The sequence below is a fragment of the Vidua chalybeata genome, chromosome 4, assembly GCF_026979565.1.
Source record: "Vidua chalybeata isolate OUT-0048 chromosome 4, bVidCha1 merged haplotype, whole genome shotgun sequence".
NCBI lineage: Eukaryota > Metazoa > Chordata > Aves > Passeriformes > Viduidae > Vidua > Vidua chalybeata.
This window is the reverse complement of record NC_071533.1, coordinates 15,218,022-15,235,110: the sequence shown is the minus strand read 5'-3', so window position 1 is coordinate 15,235,110 and position 17,089 is coordinate 15,218,022.

Sequence of the window (17,089 nt, the reverse complement as noted above, 5' to 3'; positions counted from 1 at the left end):
TGCCAACGAGAGATTGACACAGAGTCTTTCAGAAATGGGAATCTCACATCTGAACAGCAAATCTCACACTCCAGGCAAAAGCAGGGCCAGCAAGGCACAGCTGGGTACCACATGAGCAGGTGAAGAAGTGATGGTGAGATTTCTGATGACAACCTGGTGTCCAAAAGACAGACTGTCCCACTGCGAGGCTCTCATTCACATCTGTAATGGTTTTAGGGATTTGTAGAGGTAGTTTCAAAGATATTCAAGCAGGTGCAATGTGTATGTTGGAATGGCCTGACTGAGTGTAGGAGCAATAATGGGAATAGGAAGCAGCACAAAGAAAGGTAACAGCATGTGCTTAGCCAAATGTGACATAGAGAGTGCAAGAAATAAACTGTCAGTCTCTACAGAAGAACAATGCAATGGAATGCCTTGCACTGAGAGTTCATTTGGAAAAAATCTTTGCCACTATACTTAATTATTCAAAAGAGTTTAAAATAGTTCAGAGATTATTTCTTCATTATCTACCTGCCAGGGTGGGAGTTGAGAGCTTTGCAATTCTTCAAGACCATGTTATCTTATAAGCACAAAACACAGTCCTAAATAAATGAAAATTAGCTCCTGCTACAGCCCCAAACCTGCAGTCACAACTCTGTTTTCTTGAGAGTACTTGCTGGAATAGGCCTCACATTCAGACAGAAAACCAGGTGTGAGAGGTGTAGTAATTTCCATTTCTTGGAACAAAAAGGGCCAAAACTTCATTTAGGCCTGGAGTTTCTCATGCCTTTTTAAGGCAAATGTTACTTGGGTTTAGGCTCTACAGAGCGCTCTGGAGCAATTCACCATGGAATATCACCCTGACCACTCACACACTGATTATCCTCCAGAGCAAAGTAGGCCATGGAGGCCTTTTGTTTTACTTCTACACAGTAAAAGTTTAGTAACCAAATTTTCTATATGCTACTGTCAGCTATTCTGCCTTTTCTCACCCACCCCATGGCTGCACAGCAACTTGTCCTTGAACTGTATTTCCCAGCATAACCACTTTAAATCACATAACTGGCTGCTACTTTTATTTAAAAATATTACAGGACTTCCAATTAGTGAGAAGAGAAATCTGTATTTCAAAAGCAGAGTTTGTAAACCGTAGCAGGTGGCAGAATTTGTCCTCCTATGTAACAGAGCTTATTCTCAAACCTTCTCTTATTCCTGTCTGATTTAAGCCATTCTGTTATTTTCAGTTGGATACAGTCCTTGGCATCTGTTGGACAAAAGCTGATGACATCCATACTGCCAGATAGCTCTTCTCTCTTTAATAGCCACAGAATTGTCATCTAGGCATGGAAAAAGTCAAACATCATTTTGTACGAGATTGTTCTACATTGTTTCTCAATTAGCGCTCTGCAATTTAAAAGCTAGTTCTCCTATCATTTATTTAATCCTTATCTGTTTGCCAGCTCTGAAGTTAAACAAAGCAAATATCATGTTACATTCCCTTAAATTTGGAAAAGGAAATGAGGTAGTGAAAAAAAGAGGTGTAGTCCTCAGGTATCTTAAACTATGAAAATATTGTAAAATAATAATTATTGTCATGTTAAAATAAATATTTGAACACAAAACTCCCAGATAACTAATGACCAGAATACTGTAACAATTACTTCTTTTCTAAAACATTTTTTGAAAACTGTGACAAAAAGTTCAGACTAAAGAAAGTACTAATAATCACTTGCACATTTGCCTTGGGTTTAACTCACTTCTTTCTTTATCACTCTTCCTGTCTGAGCTTTAAGATAGAAAAGCATTTTTTTTCCACTTCAAGTACAATCCTGAACAGTGAAGTAACAGCTTAAAGATTGCAATTATTACTCACTGAGATTCTGCAAATGCTGGTGGGTCTCAATTCTCTTTTTCCGCAGAATTACTAACAAGACCATTACCTGTCTCTCTCCAAATAACAGACAGTAAGGACCCCATAAAAATTATCACTTGGATTATCCAGCTTTTACACTTCATTTTGTAGAATTATTCCTTCCTGTATAATTTTCAGTGATGTTTAACGAGCTCCCAAATGGCTCACAGTGTCCACTTCACTTAACTAGCTTAAATTTTTTCCCAAAATCTAATTGTTCCAGCAAAATTTTCCTGACATATAACTCAAACTTCTCTTTTTCTGGGTGTTTCTATGTGAAATGGGAGGCCAGCAGAAATACTGCATTTCTGAGTAAATACAGTGACAAAAACACAGCAAAACACCTGCAGAGGAGAGACAGGAGCTCCAACAGCTGAGCTGAGAGAAGCTATTTCACTAATATTTAATAGAATGTGCTACCCAAAAGCACTGGGAAATAAATAATTCATCACAACTCCTATACTCAGTCCATAATCAGGACCAAAACCTTCAAAACCTCATGAAAATGAACAAAACTTAGTGTGACTCAAACATATCTACATTATCTGTACGTTTTAAAGCTCCTGTTTTGGTGATCAGCAAGCTTGTAGATTGGCTAGTCCATAAATGCTTATATTTATTTTCACTCTTTAAACACAGCGTATACCTGGGTTTGGTGCTTTCAGAAAGAAATTTTCTCTTTACTTGGTTGTAAGAGCAGAAATGTTCTACTGAGTTGTTGTCCATTTTTGTCTATAGTATTTCTTGCTTTGCTCACAAAAAGCAAAGTAAGGAGTAATTTTTTTATGAAGGAAAGACTCTCCAGGCATGGGAATGTCATTTATTACTGTAAAATCACAGGGAACAAGAATAACTGCATGTACCCAGTTTCACTGCCTGTGCAGTTAGGTACAGTTGGCCCTGTCTCAAGTGGGATCAGCTCTGGTTCTATTTTAATAATTCCATTATACTTCTTTAACAACATTTAACTTTGTTTGACATGGGGGACTGCAGCACTGATATCCAGAGATGAAGACTAGTGCCCATCAGATGTTGCTAGGGATACCTTTTCACAAACGTATCGATCTGTCTTTGCCACTATGAGGACTTAGAATATCACTTCCTATTTGGCAAGACAATACTAGAATTCATTATATCCATTGACACCAGCAACAGCCATTTTTGAGAGACTTCAGGATCAGTTTCTGATGGATTAGCTGTAATATTAGATCAGATGCAGAATGTTTAAAAGCATTATTCCAGTTTGGTCTTGCAATACATTGTTAAGAATACATTGTTGTAATAATTCCTTCCAAGTTCCATTAGGGTTATAAAATATTTGTAATTAGAAGTGGGGCTGTATGTCAGAGGTGCTCTCTCTCTCAGAGCAGCAGAGAAGGCTGATTCCATACACCAGGTCTACTCCTGACAAATCCTTGTCTGTCACAGAGGTTGTACAGTGATGGACGGACTCACACAATGATGCAGCCAAACACCAAGTTATAATTCTTCATATTTGACATGTCTTCATTTCCTCCTCCTTAGCCCTGCACCCTCAGGGATTCTGCAGATACACCAGGAGATTTGTCACCTGGAATACAAAACCCAGGGCCTCCACCTACAAATTCTATTTATTGGCTGCACTTCTGTAAAACTTCTGGGGGTGGCTGCTTGCATTCCATCCCATCCCATCCCATCCCTAATCTCTTCTTCATACCCTTACTCAGCCCTAGCTACTGTGTCACTGCTTTTCTCAGCTTTCCAAACTGCCTTTCTTGTAGTGCCACAAAAATATGTGAGATGTAACAAGAACAAGCTCCTCTCCTTGCTCAGCATGTGATTGTGTCCCTTCCCCATTCAAATTCACCTGCCAGATGCTCATCTGCTACCACATAAAATTTGTCCCATGTCAAAACTTCCTTCCCCTACCATTTATCTCAACTGTCAAGCTTTGCACTGCCCTATCCCTCCCAATCCATCATCCTGTCCATCTGTTTGTCACATTGCTCTACAACCAGCCCATGTTACTTTCCCCACATAGAGCTCATGCCAAATACATACAAGTGCTTTTAAAGACACTTTCAAAGCACTGTGACAAGCAATGACTAAAATGGGCTTGTATCCATCCTAGAAAGCTCTTTTTATTAATTAAGGGACAGCATACTCTTCAAGATGTACAACTGCTCCCCATGTGGAAGCCATTCCTTTAGATACCACCGTCCTGGCAGGAAAGCACTGAAGCCCAGATGCTTTGCAGCTTTTCCAGGCAGCACCTAAGTCACCAAAAGGATGCACAAGGCAGAGGGAAAGCTCCAGAAAAGACACAAATCAGCTTATTTCCCATTCAATAAATGTCAATATTATACTTCTTAGATAGGAGCAGCCTCTCATACCTTCTGAAGAAAAAATCTAAACCAAACAAAACCCCAAACACTGCATTTACTGATATGAAAATATCTGCTATAAAGCACTCCTTTGTTCTTGATTAGGGTTTCCTGAGCTACAAACTTTGCTGCCCCTCCAATGCCCCTCCTCATGGTGTGCCTGCTGCAGCAGGCTGTCATTCTGGCGGAAGGAAATTCACCCATGCTGGTCACACACACAATCACCGTTCTAAAAGGTGACCACACTTAGTTCCTCATGCAAAATAAAGCAACAAAACAATTATGGCCTCACGTACCCCAGGATATAAAAGGTGAAGACTGGAGAATGGGCTTTCTAGCTCTCTGGCCTCCAAGACTTGAAAAATTTTACTCTGTGACCTCCAGGTTTTCACCCTTTCAAAGCATGTGCTTTAATTCCCTAGAACACAGCAGATCTGAAACAACAATAAAACATTTTTTCTCCTTGTTGCAAACATGCCTGAAGTAATAACCAGTGAAAGTCAACTATCCCTACTGAACCATTTTTGAACGCACATACCTCAAAAGTAGCCTTTAGCACACTGAGAATTACACAACTGAAAATTCTAAGTCAGCTTTTAAAGGAATAAATGATGTGGAATTAGTAACAGTCAGCAAACAAAACAGAAAACACAGAACAAGCTACTGTACTGAAGCTGTTGCTTTCATAGTACATAAAAGAACTCTTTTTTTTCTAACGTAAACACCACCGGCACAAAACATCTATGCTGTAGTGCCAGAAGAAAACAAAATTCAGTGGTCTGTCTACGAAACCAACCTTGTCATTAGTTGTCCTTAACTGTGGGGTCAAAGAAAAACGTAGTTCTTCAGTTCATTGTGAGGACCGAGGCAGCAGAGGTGGAAAAAGTTCCTTTGTATTATTCAATAAGTGCTGCCTGTGGTTAAGGAGGGGACACTGAGCCAGATGAACAGCTGCTACAGGCTGAGACCAAGACTGCAAATCCCAGAAATCAGTGGAGGTTACAGGTGTGTAGCATCCTGACAAAAACTGTGTTTTTCAAGCCATCAAACACAAGGAAGTTTCCAAAGCATCTCAATAGTTCTTAGTAAATAAAAGCAACAGTGTTTTACTCTGCAGAAAAACTTGTATTTGAAACAATGGACTCTTGGGGATCCCTTGTAAGAGCTTTCTAAGGGGAGATCCATAGTCTGCTACATGACTAAAACCAATACAATCAGCTGTTCCCAAGGCTGATATAACATTGGTCAACTCTTTTCACTCAAGTGCTCATATCTTGCAAATATATGCAGATTATACTTATATGTAACTGTATGGGAAACAGTCTGTAAAAACTGTTGTAAAAACAAACTGTTTTCATAAATCAGTTTGCTAAGTTTCTATATGATTTTGTTTTGTCCCCAAAATTGCAGAACTGCAGAAAATTTCAAACCAATTCTGAAAAATGTGAAATTCTTAAGAAATAGACATTATCTTTCATCTAGAGGAAGCCAATACACAGAGCAGTTATCGTTTTGTGGCATAAAACACCACTTGTAGCTCCTCTACAGCAATTACACATGAAAAGCGCAACACAGGACGTGGAACAGCTATAATCAAAAGGGTTAATTCCATCTGCAAGTCATTACGTACTTTGGTTTTCAAACAAAATGAACTTTATCAAGAAACCAGTCATTCCACTGCAAGAGCCACCAAACACCCATTATTAATTGCACAGAATTATATCATCAAGGCCTTGCTTAAAGCTGACCCCAGTCCAGCCAGTGCAATGTTCTGCTTTGTTTGCCCACACCATGTCTGCAAATCTGCTCTAAGCCTCATCTCACAAGCTCCATAAATTTTGTATCTGTTTATAAAGCATAATAAAGAATCCAGAAAACAATTTGCTACTCACTCCTTCACAAACAATAACCCTTTCTGTCCTTCGCATGCTAACACAACTTTATAAACACCCCTTTCTTTTTAAGGGTGACCAAAACCAATGCCCTGAGGGCACAGAGATAGTGCCAAAGAAAAGAGGCTGGTAATGGGAAAACTTTCTTCTGTACCATTTCTACCACATTATTTGTCAGGCTTTTTTTGAATTAATCAGATATGTTTGACTAGAGTAACAAGATATTAACTAAACTAATGATAAATCCCTGGTTCAACTCATTTGATGTTTCCTTTTGCCCATAAGAAGATCTTAATGTAACACCATTCCAGTTAATTTCTAAGATGTCTCCTTTCTTCATTCAGTACCTTCTGGCAATCAAACCCTAGGGGCTCACAACACTAAATTTTTACAATGTTTCAGGACAGCTGCAGTTGTAAAAATAGAAATTTCTGATCATATCATAGTAGGTGTAAGAAAGTTCATTTAGTATAATTTTTCATCTGAAAATATGAAAACAGGTCACATCAACAAGAAAGTGAGATCCTTAGCACGTGTTCTGTAAAGCCCTATAAGCACAACATGAGTACAGCCAGCCAGAGAAGCATGGGCAGTGTGAGTGCAGCTATCAATTATTTAAGGAAAATCTGCCTGGAGACAGCCATGCCAAGCACCTGAATCTACTTTAATGGTGGAAGTGAACACACATGCTTGGGGACTTCACATCTTTTCTGAGTATGGGAACAGACAGCAAACTCTGAGCAAGACTGCAGTAAGTTCTGGGATGTGGGGGAGCTCAGCCTGCTGTGGGTTAGCATTGCACAAGCTCTATATTCACTCATATTCTGTATTTATTGATGCACAGATAAAACGGCAGGAGGTTCAAGTGATCTGGCATAAATGAAGGTTTCCATATCACAGCTGCTTGCTTTGGTAGTACTTACATGAAAAGGCCTAATGAAAAGTTAAGTGAAAAATGTTGCACACTGGAAAAAGGACTCCTTTTGACAAAGTGATTAACTAGAGAGCCTCCACCAGCTCTCCTTGGATGCATTCCCAGGAAAGCCTCTCGTGTTCCTGCTATTCCTCATCCTAGATAAATAAATGAATACAAAACATTACTCAAACATGGAGAAAGTTGTTTTCAGCAATTAATAGGATGTGTTTTGATAACAGTGTATTCAATTTTAAAAATACACATATCAGCATTTACAGAGAGAGCACTATTTCTCATGCTGTATTTACTCTCAGCTTAACAGAGCATTTCAAAGTCATTCAGTTGTGAAAAGCAGATTAATATATGATATTGCAGAAAACCTTACTTTTAAAGTACTTTTTTTTTCCTCTATCAATATTCCTTCATAATAACTCATGAAGTTTAGGAAAAATAATTTAATTATAAGCAACCATAGTTTGAAAATATTCAAATCAACTCACATTTCGGTGCTTTTATAGGATATAAACCCCTCTTTTCCATGAGGTATCATATGTGTTACCTGGAAGCACAAGCTGTGTCAACATTTGATCCAAAAGGTAATCAACATCAGTCGGAAGAAAAGGAAACCACACAGCCCCCCCCCCCCAAGAAATTGCAATTACAAAAACTTGTAGGCTGTAAAAGCTGCACAAGATGAAAGTGGGGGACTGAGTGAGACACAGAAAATTATTTAATGGGAAATGAAAGAGTAAAGACTACAGAAAAGAAGAAGAAAGGAGTAGACACTTAGAAGAAAAGAGAACTCTGGCAGTTTAAAAGTAGAATAACTTCCAGGAGAGATGTAGAAAATTTGGCACCAGAACTTGAAACAAAAGCCCCAGTGGGACTAAGACTGGGAGGAAAGGCAAAGAGGGAGGGAGAGATGAGCTGTAGTGTTGGCTGGCCACAAAACAAATACCTTCCCAGCCACATGTGTTGTCATGGCTAGCAGGCAATGCAGATAAATACATCTCCCAGTTTGTGTTGTGAAAGCATCTGCAGTTCTTACAGAAGAACCTAAATTAAGTTAGGAGGTTTTAATTCTGATATCTCTAATATTAGAGCTGGAACAATGGTCTAGGTCTTTTTGGTGCTCTTATTGTGGTACAATTGTTGTTGTGCTGTCTCACCACTTCTTGCTCCTGTGTGCATCACTGGCATGGCCAGGCAGATGCAGAGCCTCCACTGTGCCACTAACACATTTGGCATGCTGGAACTGAAGATGCCTGCCTACACTGAGTGAACTAGTGGGTACTTCGGCATGCCAAAATGATCAACAAATTAGTACGCAGTGGGTTCTCAGAAGTGGCAAGGGAAAAGGTGGACAGAGCTGGGATTTGGTTCCTTTACCAGAAAATTCAAACATTTGAACACCAAGAGCTCGTAAAGCACCTCAGAGTGATGAAGCTGAATGGCCAGGGATAAATCTGTGGGATTGTGGTACTAGCTAGCTTCATAGGGTCCTGCACAGGTATGCTGAGCTATCTCTAAGGTGTGCAGAGCTGCAGGCAGTCAGTCTTCCCTAAACACAGATGCCAGGTTTGTTCCTGTTACCCCTCCCTCCTCTCGCTGGCGTTTCTGTTCTGCTGCTGACAGTGTGCTCAAAGCAACATCACTTTAAAATAGGCTTTTCCTGCACAGTTTTATGGGCTGTGCTGAGGGTGTTTCTGATGCGCATTTTGCTCTGTGGCTCAGACAATGATGCCACATGTTGTGTGGATGCCTGGGAGCATTTTACTCCCATGTAGTTCAGAAGTCTTTCCTTCCATGATCTCAGGACACCTCAGGGAGGCTGTTTATCCCTGCCACAGCAAAATGGTGGCAATTACATCTCCCCCTTGTGTTTAGGTTGCTGAAGCTCATAAAACCACGGCTGCGTTACAAATAGAACATTCCTGTAACTTCACCAGAAAGAACTGTTTTCTTCCTGGCTCCTCTTCAGAGCTCAGTGGTTAACAGGGCCAGGCTGCCTCTTCTGAACACAGGAGATATTACCAGAGCTCTTGGCCATGCAGCACAAGAACTTCTGCCCAATCTGAATCAAGAAACATACTGTCTTTTGCAAAGGAAAGGGAAAGAAACATAAGGTAAAGTCTTGGCTCTTTTCAGTCGAGCTGACAGGCTGTTGTAGGCTGAGTGACTGTAGGCTGAACAAGTTGGCAGGAAAAGAACAGTGTTTTCCAAGCTGGACTCTGTAGCCAGGGCTGATGGGTAGCATAACAGACTATATAGCCTCCAGGCAGAATAAAATCCATAAAATGAAAAAAACCACAACAAACCACAGCATGCAGTCATCAAATCTATTCATATGTTCAGGACTGGCTGCATAATCAAAGGAAAATTACTTCATTGGGCTCACAGACCAATAACAAGCTGGAAAGGGTGAGACTTTGTTTCTTGGATTTAATTGAAGGCAATCGGGATGACATCTCTAATGCCATAAAAGTGATATTCCTTGAACAGTTCATGATGACTTTTTTGTTTACTGTAATCCTGAAATGTCACAACACAAAGGAAATCCAGAAAACAAACAATACTGCTGTCATATAGAACCTACACATTTAAACAGGAAGAATTTCCCTAACTTCAAACATAACAAGCACTTTTTATTGGTAAAATTATTTTCCAGTCCACAATGTTTGTCCTGGTTTAACAGGCATCTGTGTTTTAAGCTACATACCCCTTTCATCTCATGACTGTTATTTAAGTTTTAATGAATTTGGGTGTTTAGACCACACATTGACTCCTTGGCTGAGGCAATACCATTAAGCAAGTGCACTCCTTATGAATGCCTACTGCCTTTCTCCATACTTGGCTCACCCTTAAAAGAACAAAGGCACAAAGGCAGAGAGAAGGTGCCAAGTAATTTCTCCAGGAAGTACATCCCACCACTCCTGGGAGATATCTGTCTGCCTTGTTCTTGAGAACAAGAATCTTGAGAAGGAAGACACACCACTTTGAACAGCTGGCTGTTTTGGGAGATCAGCTCTTTCTAACATCCAAATGTCTTTTTCCTGCAAACTAGTTCTTGCTCTATCCCTAGGTGTAGATTCCCTATGGAGAATCAATCTGCACCATCCTTCTTACATCCAGCTTCATCAAAAGAGAAACGTCAGACCAGCCTTTATAAAATAACTCAAAATCCTCCAGTTTTTCTAAACCCCTTAAGGCCCTGACACACTTCTCTGAGAACTTCTCTTTGTTTGCCTCAAATCTTCCAAAATTGTATCAGTCCTGACTCATTTGTTGGATACAATCATTAGCTGACTGCTTCAGCTCCTCTTTCAAGTGTTACACGTGTCATCAGATTCTGATGTATGCCTGAATTAGCTACCTATTCTTAAAGCTCTTTTTCAGTATCTAGCTAGAAGTCTAAATTATTGGTTGTCAAATGAAGTTTAAGGATTTAATTATTTGCATGATGCCATATCAAATGTATTAAAATTAATGATCACAACATGTAAAAGTTCTTAACATTTGATGCTGGTACCAAAACCAAACTGCTAAACAGCACAAAAAAATCTTGTTATTATCTCTTAATGAGAACCACTGATTATTTTTTACATTTCATTTGACAGTCTTCATCCTAATTAATTCTACATGGCAAAGTGAAATTACTGTGGTTAATGAGGATCATATTAAATGAAATTAAAGCATGGTGCTAATCAGGAGAATGAGCATGTGTTGCCAACCAAACATACAAACCCCAACGAGATAATGACAGGTACAGTGACAGACACAAAGCACTGCTATTTAAAGAGAGTAAAGGGCTTTGAGCTTCCCTAAGAGAAAGAGCAACCTAGATGTCAATCTCTGTGATCTTCAGGAAGAACATCTTTTGCTTTTTAAATTGTGTTTGGTTTCTATCTCAAAAATAAAGCAACACCTGTATTGCAACGGGACTAAAGATTAGTAAAGTAGTGGACTGCCAAGCTGTACCAGAGCACAGGCCTCTGTTAAGACACAGTGAGAGCAGTTTTCCAGTAATGCCCACTAAAGTTTTGGCACGTTCATCCAGCAAGTTATTTCAAAACAAGTAAAAAAATATGGATCCAACACCATCTTCCAAGCGATTTTCACTACATCAGGATATATTTGTTAGATCTTGAGTCAAGGCAGTCCTGTGTATGTGTATTATGGGAATAACCTGGCACAGGTAAGTGGAGCCAGCAAAGCTTGCATGTTGATGTGATGATAAATTCTGAATTAGCTTCAAAAGCTTTGTTTTGCTCAATGACAAGTGAGATTATTAACACCAGAACTATTTGCTTTCATTTGCATAGAACACATGGTTCCCTGGCTGAAAGGATAATTTTTCCTGGCAAACCTCTGACACAAGAAAGGGCTGAAGACAAGACCTGGCAGTGTGAATGTGTACAAGGATGCAGGCTGACAGAGGAATTTTGCTCTGAGCAACAGAGACTTCTGGCCATGGCAGAGATCTCTTCTGTGGGTCTGAGGAGAGGGGAAGATTTATTTCCATGTTTGCCTGTCCTGGGTGGCTTGGAGCTGAGCCATTGCTGGGGTCATTATGCAGCCTGTCTGCAGTCACTGTCCTCTGTCATTTTAGAAAACACATTTTTAGAGAGATACAGGGATGTTCAAGAACTCTAACATCTTCAGTTAATTTCTCACACAGATTTTCAAAGATGAGACAGGAGCACAAGTAAAGTGCCATGAAATGCTGTGGATTAAACTCCCGAATATATTATTTACTATTTCTGCATAGCAATTACTCACAGGTTTTCCAGGGAGAGGAAGAAAAGTCTGCTCATGTTTCAGAAAAATTAAGTCCTATGCTTCTCCAAATATGCAAGAGGAAGTTCACCCAAATGTTTTGCTCCCTGAAGTATCCCCATTCCTGACACCACTTCTTTTGCTGGGCTGTCCCAGGGCATAATTAAGCCCCAATCTTATCTTCCAGGGACAATCACAGTCTATATATTAGAAAATAAAGTAGCTGGGGAACTAGAACAGTTGTTTGCAACATATTATTGTCTAGATCCTTGAAGCTTTACACTAGTGGTTTTTTGAGGAATGCACTGAAGTACAGAATAATAAAGTGTATTAATTTATTTTTATTTTAGACTCCCATCTCTTCCTACTCTGAAGAGATGGGAGTCTAAAATAAGCCATATACAAGACAAAAAAGATGGAGGCAGACTCTTCTATTATTTAAATTTGTATTCAGCTCAGCAATCTCTTTTGCAGAATAATTTACACCTGTATTTTGCACCAGCGTGAGCCAGCACTCATGGGTACAGCTGAAATTCAGAGAGGAGGTGTAAATAGAGACACATGAACTACTTGTTTAGGTAGTTCAGATACTTGACTAATTGTGCTGATATTAACACTAGTAGTTCTGCACAGGAATAATTCACGTCTTGTAATTCTATGAGTGTATTTTTATTTGTATGAGCCACTTAGCTGTAAAAGTATAAATTTAATTACCTTTTTTTCTTTTTGTACCATGGCACATAACATAAAAAGAATATATTCCAACACAGGTATAAATTTCAATTAGTTTTTCCAGCTTACCCTATATCTTGAACAATTAACACTGAATTGCATTTGCCATTTTCAAGAATGGAATCACTTTATACAGATAAACACTGAAAAACTTGATATTTTAAATAGATGAGTTTTGGTGTAGGACTGACTTAACTCAAATTAAAAAGGCATTTTTATTATTTTTGCCACATTTATTTTCAAAACTAAAATTTTAGCATCCAGTTTTTAGAAAGCTCATCTGTTTTCATCTAACAGTGGTGCAGGGGCATTTTGTCACACTGTGACGTACATCTCAGGAGCTCACACTCATCCTGTTGTCATTCAATGATGAGCATGACTCACTCTGCCATTTCTGAATACAATTAAGTGCATTTGGAACCCAGGGAGTGCCAACATATCTTAAGAGCAGTCTTCTCTGACTTCTAATCTGTACATACATTGATTTTAACAGCTGTCTTAACTCTCCACTCCCCTCCAGTTTCTAAATTCAACAACTAAAAGAGATGATTGCAACATTCAAGATAAAAAGAGGGTGTAGAGATGCAACATATCATCTTGGTATTTAGCGTAACATGTACTTTACAAGAGCTGCATTTTTACCCAGCATTGATTAACTCTGCCACTATGCTAAGTTGTTCAATAAATACAGTATTCCACACAACCAACACTCCTTAGAGATGTATTATTGGGGCAGATTCTTTTCCCTCAGCAGTGCCTTAGAAAACTAAATATAGATGCCTAAAACGAAACCTAGTCATGAATTGCAAGTGTAACACAAACCAGCATTAAAGCCAGTGAGAGTTCTGGGCACTCAAGAATGAAGGATACTTTATATATACCATCACAGACAAGAATCACATTACTAATTAGCAACTGACCAAAATAAACAGGGATCAAGGATATTGTGGAGCTAAAACAATCCCTATTCAAAATGCATGCCTAACGTTTTTCCTGAATTCTTCAAGTCCAGTTGACCAATAATTTCTATTCTATTTCAATGGCTCATTCTGATTCCCTGTTTCTTGCAGGACTAGTAAATGTGAGTTATTTTCCAAGCTTCTAGGTAAATAGGTCTACTTCTCCTTTTCAGAGAAAGAGAGTGAGAACAGCTGTAAATCAGCTGGATGAAGCTGTGCAGTGACTTTGCATGGTGGCCTGTCCCAAAACTCCCCTAAGCTGTCCTCCTCTGCCAGTTCTACTTGCAGATGAAAGAGGCAGGTAGAGAACCTGCCAGAAGGACCTGTTCAACAGCAGGATTAACTTTCATTTCACAAGGTCCCAACAATAATTTTTGATTGCTTTTTTTTTCAATACCACCTCTTCTATATTCACCTCTACTTTGTATTCTTAAGAGCATACAACCCTTGCCTATCAAAAAAGGGATTTGGTCTTGCATCCTCCCACACCTCTGTGGGCACAGCAGGCTCTTCATGGCCTGAACGGCTGAGAATCCTGTTCTCCAACCAATGCCTGTTCTCAGATGTATAACTGCTTTAATGCAAAGTAAACCTCTCCTTTCCAATCTTTCACTCTGGAGAAAAAAGGGAGGTTGAAATTGCAAATTCTTAATTCACTGCCATGTTAAACCTAGGACCTCTCCAACAGTTCCACCTTTTCACAACACTTTTCACACCACTCCTCTCCACACAAGCCCACACTTCTCTTGACTTCATTTACCCCTGGGAATCTTTCAGGAGATGGAACGGGTGCCAAAACATTGTAACCCACATGCCTTTCTCTCAGAAGCAGAGAAACAATGATGCTCTGGAGTTCGGGCTAAACATGCAAGGACACAAAGACCTCCTGCACTGCTATCACTGGTGGGGCAGCTCTGGCAGCACAGTTTGGATGAGCTGCTATGCCAAGAAGCCTCTTTTATACCTTTTAAAGGCCATTATGAAACTGCCTAAGGTGCAGGAGACCAGCAAAAGACCCAGAGTACCTTTCACATGCAAATGCAAGAATAGAAAAAGCTACAGCTGGAGGCAAAGTGTCAGACTGAAATATAAGTGCCAAAGCCTGGCAAACAGAGCCAAAAGCAGCGTGTGCCTGGCTCCAAGCACCCAAACTGAAGCTTTCTTGGTCCAGAGATAATCAGTCCTGGGAAGACAACATGGAACTGTTTTAATGTCAGAAAACTGCTGTGATATGGAAGATGGATCATATGAAAGATGGGCAACAGCCCACAGACAGTGTATGCACTTCCAAGATTTCACCATAACACACTGGTCTTTGACAAGTGGAGGAGGAAACATGCCAGCAAAAATAGTTCTTCCTCCCAAGATGAGGCCAATTACACTCATTTTATTCCAGGCCAACAGCTCCTGGTTTCCCCCAAGTTCTGACTCAGGGTTGGGGAGGTCTCTGCCTCTTACAGACACTTTTCCTCGTAGTCTGCTCATCCAAGTTTCTGGCCAGAAGAGCACTGCGGCAGATTATTCCAGGTCTTGCTCTGAGTGGGTTTTAGCATGCAATCCATCAATCAATGCAGTGTGATGCTTTTGTCCTGGTGAGCAAACCCTGAAAAGCTGTGAGCCTCACTTCTGGCAGTTTGCATCTTCTTTTGCACCAGTGACACAGTCAGATTCGGTGTCACAGCCTTGGTTTCAACTCACTTGTTTATACACATCCTGTGGTTTCTCCAGGCAAGATTAGGCACATATAATCCTTCCTCAAAACAGGAGCTGCACTAAACATTATAATATTTAGAACATAAATATGAAGGAAGTATGCCTTAGGATTACTGTGGTACAGCATATAGCCCAATTAGATATACATGGAGTACTACGTTCTTTTAAACTCCTAATATTTTTTTAAAATGTATTTTCAGGATATTTCAGTTACCTAAACAAGCTAGCTAAAGAATTGACTTGAAAACATTTGGATCTGGACATCTACTACAAACATTACATTGCACTCTCTTCTAGTTAAGAATATGCAACAGCTGATATAAATCAACAAAGCTTCCTTGATTTCAGTACAGCGGTGCCAATTCATAATGTACAAGGATTTAGCTGTACTGTTCCAGCTAAAAACCAAAATTTTATTCAAGCTGTCCAAATACACTTTTGACTCACATTTAAGAAAGACAAGACAGACATGTTTTGATGAGATTAATCAAAAAGAGGTGCCTCCTTCTGTCCCACAAATGCACATTTGTACAGCACTGACAACCCTCCAAGTCCTACCTTTATCTCAAAGGAGTAACATGGAATAACCTCATCCTACTTGCAGAACATTCCCATCTCTCTTCAGATCATTCTCTCACCTCAAATATTTCCTTTTGATGCCTCAGGACACACAAGAACACCAGCTTAGGAAAGGGGGTCTGTCACCTGTGACCTTCAAAACAAACCTACTCAGAAAGATGGAAAAAAACCCAGCAGGCAGCAAAAACCTTGTAGGGAATTTGGGTGTAGGAAGCAAAACAGGTACTTAGCAGTGTTCAGTGTCCTTGCTTCACAGGCAAAGCTGTGTGCAGGGGCACATGAATTCTGCTTCCAAGTCATACGGGAGGTCTCAGTCTTCCCTGCCTGTTGGGATCCTGTAACAAAAACTTCCGTCACCCTGAAACACATTTCTGACTGCTGACTTCTCTTACAAGACTGTGAGAAGAGCTGGACTGCTGAGGACGGAGAAGATAAGCTCCTTCTCTGCCATGCCCAAAACACAGTATTCATGCATTTGACACATACATACAAATTTTTTTCAGAATAACGTGCTACTTCTGTCATTTTGTCAACACAAAGACCAAAAAGTTGATTAAGAATAAGTCTGTCTTCAGCTGTAATCTCAACACAAGAGTTTTAGTGCTGGGTTGAGCACCTGGTAATGTTTTCTCTGGGCTACCAAGCAGAGAAATCAGAGATCACATACCCAAGAGCTATTTACTGGTTTCTTTCTTTAAAGGAAGAAGCATATAAGAAAATGAACTTGCAAAACAAAATTTCTTTTCTCTTGCTTCGCTTTAATTAGATTACGCTATTTGGGTTTAAAATACTTAGCTAAACTATAATAATCTGTATCCACCAGCTACAGATTTTTGCTATAGAATGTAAATGGTACATTTAAATGTTATTAGCATACAAACTAATTTACTTTTAGAAAGAACTGACTCTACAGATATTGTGTTTTCATTTTTATATATAGATACCAATACACACAGTTTTCATTCCTCTACTTTCTTGTAGCTAATAAACAAAAACTTTCTGATGTTTCTTTTCCTTCATCTTGTTGGGGGAAAACCAAAAAAGCTCAACAACAAAAACCATCAAACACTCCAAATTGTTATGTTACTTCCACACTTCAAGCCCAGGCTATTTAATTAACAATTATTATTATCTAATTACCACTGCCATTAATGGGAATCCCACCACTGGTTTCAATGAACTATGAATCAGGCAATGAAGCCAGTTTCCACATTTGTTATGAAGTTTAAATTAATAAAAAGTTGATTAACACTGCATAGAAAGATGCT